Source organism: Protopterus annectens, chromosome 1.part0 (genome assembly GCF_019279795.1).
Source record: "Protopterus annectens isolate FY-2018-M chromosome 1.part0, PAN1.0, whole genome shotgun sequence".
Taxonomy (NCBI): Eukaryota; Metazoa; Chordata; order Ceratodontiformes; family Protopteridae; genus Protopterus; species Protopterus annectens.
In genome coordinates, this window is record NC_056725.1 from 1,475,993,536 (window position 1) to 1,475,999,515 (window position 5,980).

Here is a 5,980-nt window from a genome sequence, read left to right on the forward strand (position 1 = left end):
TTAAGTTGCTCTCCAGCTCTCACTTTAGCAAATGTTTCTGCTGACATTACATTACACTTTGAACCAGTATCTCCTTTGAGCTCTGTGTGCTTGCCATTGATCAGCCAGTACGAAATACTTCATTCTTTGCCAGTAAATCTACTGCATTCACTTTTTCACTCACCACTGATACACCATCTACATAGAAAATAGGGTTGCAGCTCTCAATATGATCAACTTGCTTTTTTGAGTGACCTTTCTTAACAACTGAATGAGGCTTACCTGATTTACAAAACTTTTGAAAATGGTTCCAGTTTTTACACTTGTGGCATTGCTGACCAAATGCTAAGCACTTCTCTCTTTTAGACTCCTGGTTGGCACCACAATTACGACAGTTAACAATAAGACTTGACTTGGGTTTTTCTGAGTCACTCTTATACTGTTTTGAGCATGCCCTCTTTACTGAGCTAGTCTAGGAGCTTACTAGAAAGTTACGGGTTCTCCCTTCCACCCCCACAGGGGTTGCAGCTGCCATGTGCTTAGGCCTGTTTCTGCTTGCCATGTGTTGCATGCTCCCTACATTTGCTCTAGACGCTGCTGAAACCATCGTATTATTACTTGTAAGCATATTTGTGTGACTTTTTGTGAGCTCATTGATTTGACAAATCCTTATGGCTTTTCTTAACGTTACATTTTTATTTATTTATTTATTTTTATTTTACATTTGTTGACCGGGCTAGTCTAACTGGATATATGTCCATTTGTAGTAGAGGCCCAGGGAGAAAAGCTCCGATATATGCAATTATACATTAAATGCAATAGTATCATAACATACAATATATGCAATAGCAGGAAGTGACATTAAAATTGATTTAGATCAGACATAAAAAAGTGTATAGAGTCAGCAAGAGAAAAAAAAACTTAAGATAACATATAATATGAAAAATAAAAAATAAGCAAGATTAGTTATTTTACATCAGAGGCCTGGGTACAGGCATGCATACTCATGTTTACTTACAGCTAAGTAGAAGGTGAATACTTCTAGAGTAAGTCACTCATTTAATAGAGCTGAGAGGCAGTCTCCTTTAATACTTAGGTAGTGGTTGGCATTTTTAGTTAAACCAAATTGACATCGTAGGACAGAATAGATGGGATGAGTGAAGGGAGTGGGAGATAGTGAATGGGATGTTAGTCAGGGTTAGAGCAGGGGCACAGCCAGTGTGTTATGAGGTATTCTTTAAGATATTTTTTGAAGAGTAATGTAGAAGAAAGAGACGAGAGTTCATTAGGAAGTTGGTTCCAGGCTTTACCCACTGTGTTAGAGAATATAGAGTTTCCAGCCTTGTTATTACGTTTAGTAGTGGAAACTAGTAGCTTATTAGCTGAGCGTAGTGTTTCAAGATTCTTGTATGGAGTAATCAGACTAGAGAGGACTGGGGTATTCATAGGGTGGTAGAGAATCTTCTGGGTGATAGTAAGTTGTTGATAATGAAGTTGGTTCTGCGGTTCTAGCCATCCCAGCTGTTTAAGGGTGTGACAGTGATGGGTTCTAAAAGGGGCGCCTGTGGCAAATCTGGCAATGTTATTGTAGCTGGTTGCTAGTTTGCTCAGGTTGTTTTTAGATAGGTTGGTATAAATGGCAATGGCATAAAACAGGATAAGGTGGGTTTGGGGAATGGTAGTTCTGGCCAATGGTGTGAGGAAGGTTTTGATTCTATAAAGGGAGCCTAGTTTTCTGTTTACTGACTTTATAGTAGTATTAATATGATCATCATAGTTAAGGTAGTGGTCTATTGTGATGCCTAAGAGTCGAGTTGTAGTGTCTGGAGATATGGTAGTTCCATTGTTAGAGGTTACTGTAAAATGACATTGTGGAGACTTTTGGGTAGGAGTGAAAAGCAACAATTTTGTTTTTTTGGGGTTCAGGAGGAGGCAATGTTGCATAAACCAATTTTCAACATTATTAAATAATGTTTGAGTGAGGGTCTGGAGTGAGGAAATAGAATTGGCAGAAAAGATTAAAGTTGAATCATCTGCATATTGTATACAGGTGGCTTGTGGAGTGTTAGCTTTAAGATCATTAATAAAGATAGAAAAGAGAAGGGGACCTAATATAGAGCCTTGAGGTACTCCAATATTAACAGGGAGGGGTGTAGATAAATTATTATCCCAGAGGACAGCTTGTTGTCTGTTATCTAAATAGGATTTAAACCAGAGTATTGCCTGGGTATCAAGTGATAGGGCTGTTAGTATGTCAATAAGTAGGTGATGATTGACCATGTCAAAGGCTTTTGACAGGTCAATAAATAGTACAGAGGAAACAGAGTTACTATGGCGATTTTTGTTTATGCAGTCAGAAAAGGATAGCAAGGCAGTGGTAGTACTGTGGCAAGGTCTAAAACCATGCTGACAGTTAGCAAGTAAATTGTGAGAGAGAAGGTGGAAGAGTAGCTGCCGGTGGATACATTTTTCCATTATTTTAGCTAATGGAGAGTAAGGCTATTGGTTGATAGTTACAAATCTCAGTAGAAGAGCCACCCTTATGCAGAGAGATAATGTGCAAGACTTTCCAGATGGAGGGAACTGTTCCTTCTGAGATTGTTCTGTTTATAAGGATGGATATAGGATAGGCAATGACTTTAGATGCTATTTGTAAGTATTCAGCTGGTAGACAGTCAGCTGAGGGGGTGCATGGTTTGAGTTTTTGAAGGAGGGAGCAGATGAGTGATGTTGTTACTGGTTGTAGGTGAAAAGAAGGAGCTGAGCTATTTGTGCCATCTGATAGGCTATAGCTAATAGGGGGTAGAGTATTTGCTAGATTTTGAATAGCTTCATTGAATTAGTTGTTGAAGGCATCAGCAATTTGCTTAGAGTTATTCTGGGTAATACCTGATGGGGTGGGAGTTTTAGTATGCCCTGGCTGAAGCAATTTGTTAATGCCTGACCAGAATTTTTGTGGCTGTTTCTGGTGGGTCTGTTGTAGGTGAAGGTAGTAGTTCCTTTTGTCAAGTAGAATTTCCTTTTTGGTAGAGTTTCTTAATTGTTTGAAATAGAGATGTTCAGCTGGGTTTTTAGATGCTCTCCATTTGGCCCATATTTTATTACATAGGATGATCTTTTGCCTAGCTACTTTACAGAGCCATGGAGCGACTTTGGTCCTAATAAGGGTTGAGCGAGAGGGGGCATGGTAGTCAAGGATTTGTAGGAATTTTGTATTGAAGTAAGATACTGCTTCATCCAGTTGAAGATGATATAGAGGTGACCAATCACATGCCTTAAGTTCATCTTGGAAGTTCTCTGGATTAAAGTGTTTTTTTGAGTGTGAGGTTTTGAGGAGATATGGAGTGAAACTATGTTTTTTTGTTTAATTATATGGGTTAGAGAGTGGTCACTAATGTCGTCTGGAAGGGTACCTGGTCTGTATGTGTCATGGTGGCTATTTATAAGGATCCAATCTAGGGTGCTTTCTTTACTGCTAGGCTTATGGATTCTAGTGGGGGTGGTTATAATTTGGGAAACTCCACAAATATTTATGTGGGTGATAGGATTAGGGGAGCTGCAGGTAGTCCAGTCTATATTAAAATCACCTAACACTATGGTTTCCTGAGGTAGATGAGTGGAGAGGCAACTGAGGATAATTTCAAGGGTACTAATGTTATTTCCAGGGGGAAGGTAGGAACTAATTATGTAGATAGATTTACAATTGTTGATTTGACGTTTGACCGTAAGGATTTCAGCATTAGTATTTGAGGGTAGGTATGTATTGAAGGTCGTAACTTGAAGTTCAGTTTTAAAGAAGATGGCTACTCCCCCACCCTTTTTGGTTTTCCGATTACATCGAAGAATGTTATATCCCGGAGGGGTGATTTCTTGGTCCTGAATAGTAGGCTTTAGCCAAGTTTCTGTAATACAGAGGATGTCAAATGAGTGTATATCTAAGAGTGCATGAAGGTGGGTTAATGTATTGTTTATACTATGAATGTTGAGATGGGCTATCAGGAGGGAGTTAGAGGGTTTTGTTGGGTGTGGGAATTAGACGTTTGGTTCTGGGGGCCCCTGGTAGTTTTATTTGTGGGGCCAGGGTTTGGATAAATGTCACCATCTAGTAGAGGATGTTGTTGAGGTGTTTGTATAGTCTTTAGGAATCTAAAATAGCTATTTAGGGTTTTTATATCTTGGAAATAGAAAATATGGGTGGATCTATGGTACTTTGGAAGTATATAGATGGAAATAGAGGTTATGTTAATGTGGATGTGGGAGATTATTTGAAAAAGTGATTGTGTTTGTTGGTGGGGCAGGTGAACTTCACTAAGTAAGCAGTGTTCATAGATGATTAAAGAATAGGGAATGGTTAGTGAAGCTAGAAAAGCTGTTATGAGTAGTAGGTTTGTATAACTTGTCTTATACATTTTGGCCATAGGAAGGTAAAGGATAGGAGATAGTGTAGATTGAGGGAGGGAGTATAGTATAAGATATAATATAGGTAGTGATAGGAGAAAAGGATGGAAGAGCAGTTTAAAAGTTGTTAGTAAGTATAGTTGGGGTGGAGAAGATAAAGAGAGTTCATATAGGTGTAATGTAGCTGTAAGGTGTGGTCGGGAGTAGAGGTGTGATGGCTAATAGGGAGAAGACAGTGGCTGAGTGATGGGAGAAAGGGGTGTGGTTACAGAAGTATAAAGTTAACAGCACAGGGGGTGTGTGGGATATGGGGGTAGGGTAGGGGAGCAGAGAGAGCCCGCAGGGCGAACGGAGCGGGTTACAGTAAGTGAAGATAGTGCAGCAGAAAAAAAGTATCAGCAATAGATATCCAAAGAATGAAGGTAAGTGGGTAAGTAATGAATACTTTAGGGAAAAAAGAGACTAGGATAACAGTAAAGAAAGAGAGTTTGAGATATAGCAAGGAGGGAGTGGGATTATGGATTATGGGGGGTATAGCAGGTAAAGGGAGGAGGGAGTATGTTACTTTCGAAATTAAAAAGGAAAAGTCATATTAGCTTTATATACAGAAGCCCCAGGAGATTATTCTACGTCTAGAAGTATTAAGTGTTGGTGCTGCCACCTAGTGGTAAGAAGTGGAAGAGCAAAGGATAGTAGGCAGAAGAGATATAAAGGTGCAAGTAGTGAGTAAGAGGTTTACATGGTTTAGTGAAAGGAAGGGGGGCAGTAACAAGTGGTCTGCAGTAGGCTGCTTAAAGAACACACACTCGGAAGGCCAATGAGCTCTATATATGGGGATTAAAATAGTGTAAGTAACAGTTTAGCAGAAATAATGTTGGGTACATACATTCACAAACAGTTTATATTTGGGAGTCCTCACAGTAGGTGGCTAGTAGGAGACACAGACTCACAGGCAATTTCTCGGAGAGTTCTTCTGGGTTTAAATAGGAGATATTCCTTTTGAGTGTGTAGGCAGGAAGGGAGAACACGGGGCAGATATATTCGCAAACAGTTTATATTTGGGAGTCCTCACAGTAGGTGGCTAGTAGGAGACACAGACTAGCAGACAATTTCTGGGAGTTCTTCTGGGTTTAAGTAGGAGGTATTCCTTTTGAGTGTATAGGTGGGAAGGGAGTACATGGGGCGGATAGATTAACAAACAGTTTATATTTGGGAGTCCTCACAGTAGATGGCTAGTAGGAGACACAGACTAGCAGGCAATTTCTGAGAGTTCTTCTGGGTTAAAGTAGGAGGTATTCCTTTTGAGTGTGTAGGCAGGAAGGGAGTACACGGGGCGGATAGATTCACAAACAGTTTATATTTGGGAGTCCTAACAGTAGGTGGCTAGTAGGAGACACAGACTAGCAGGGAATTTCTGGGAGTTCTTCTGGGTTTAAGTAGGAGGTATTCCTTTTGAGTGTGTAGGCAGGAAGGGAGTACATGGGGTGGATAGATTCACAAACAGTTTATATTTAGGAGTCCTCACAGTAGGTGGCTAGTAGGCAACACAGACTAGCAGGCAATTTCTGGGAGTTCTTCTGGGTTTAAGTAGGAGATATTCCTT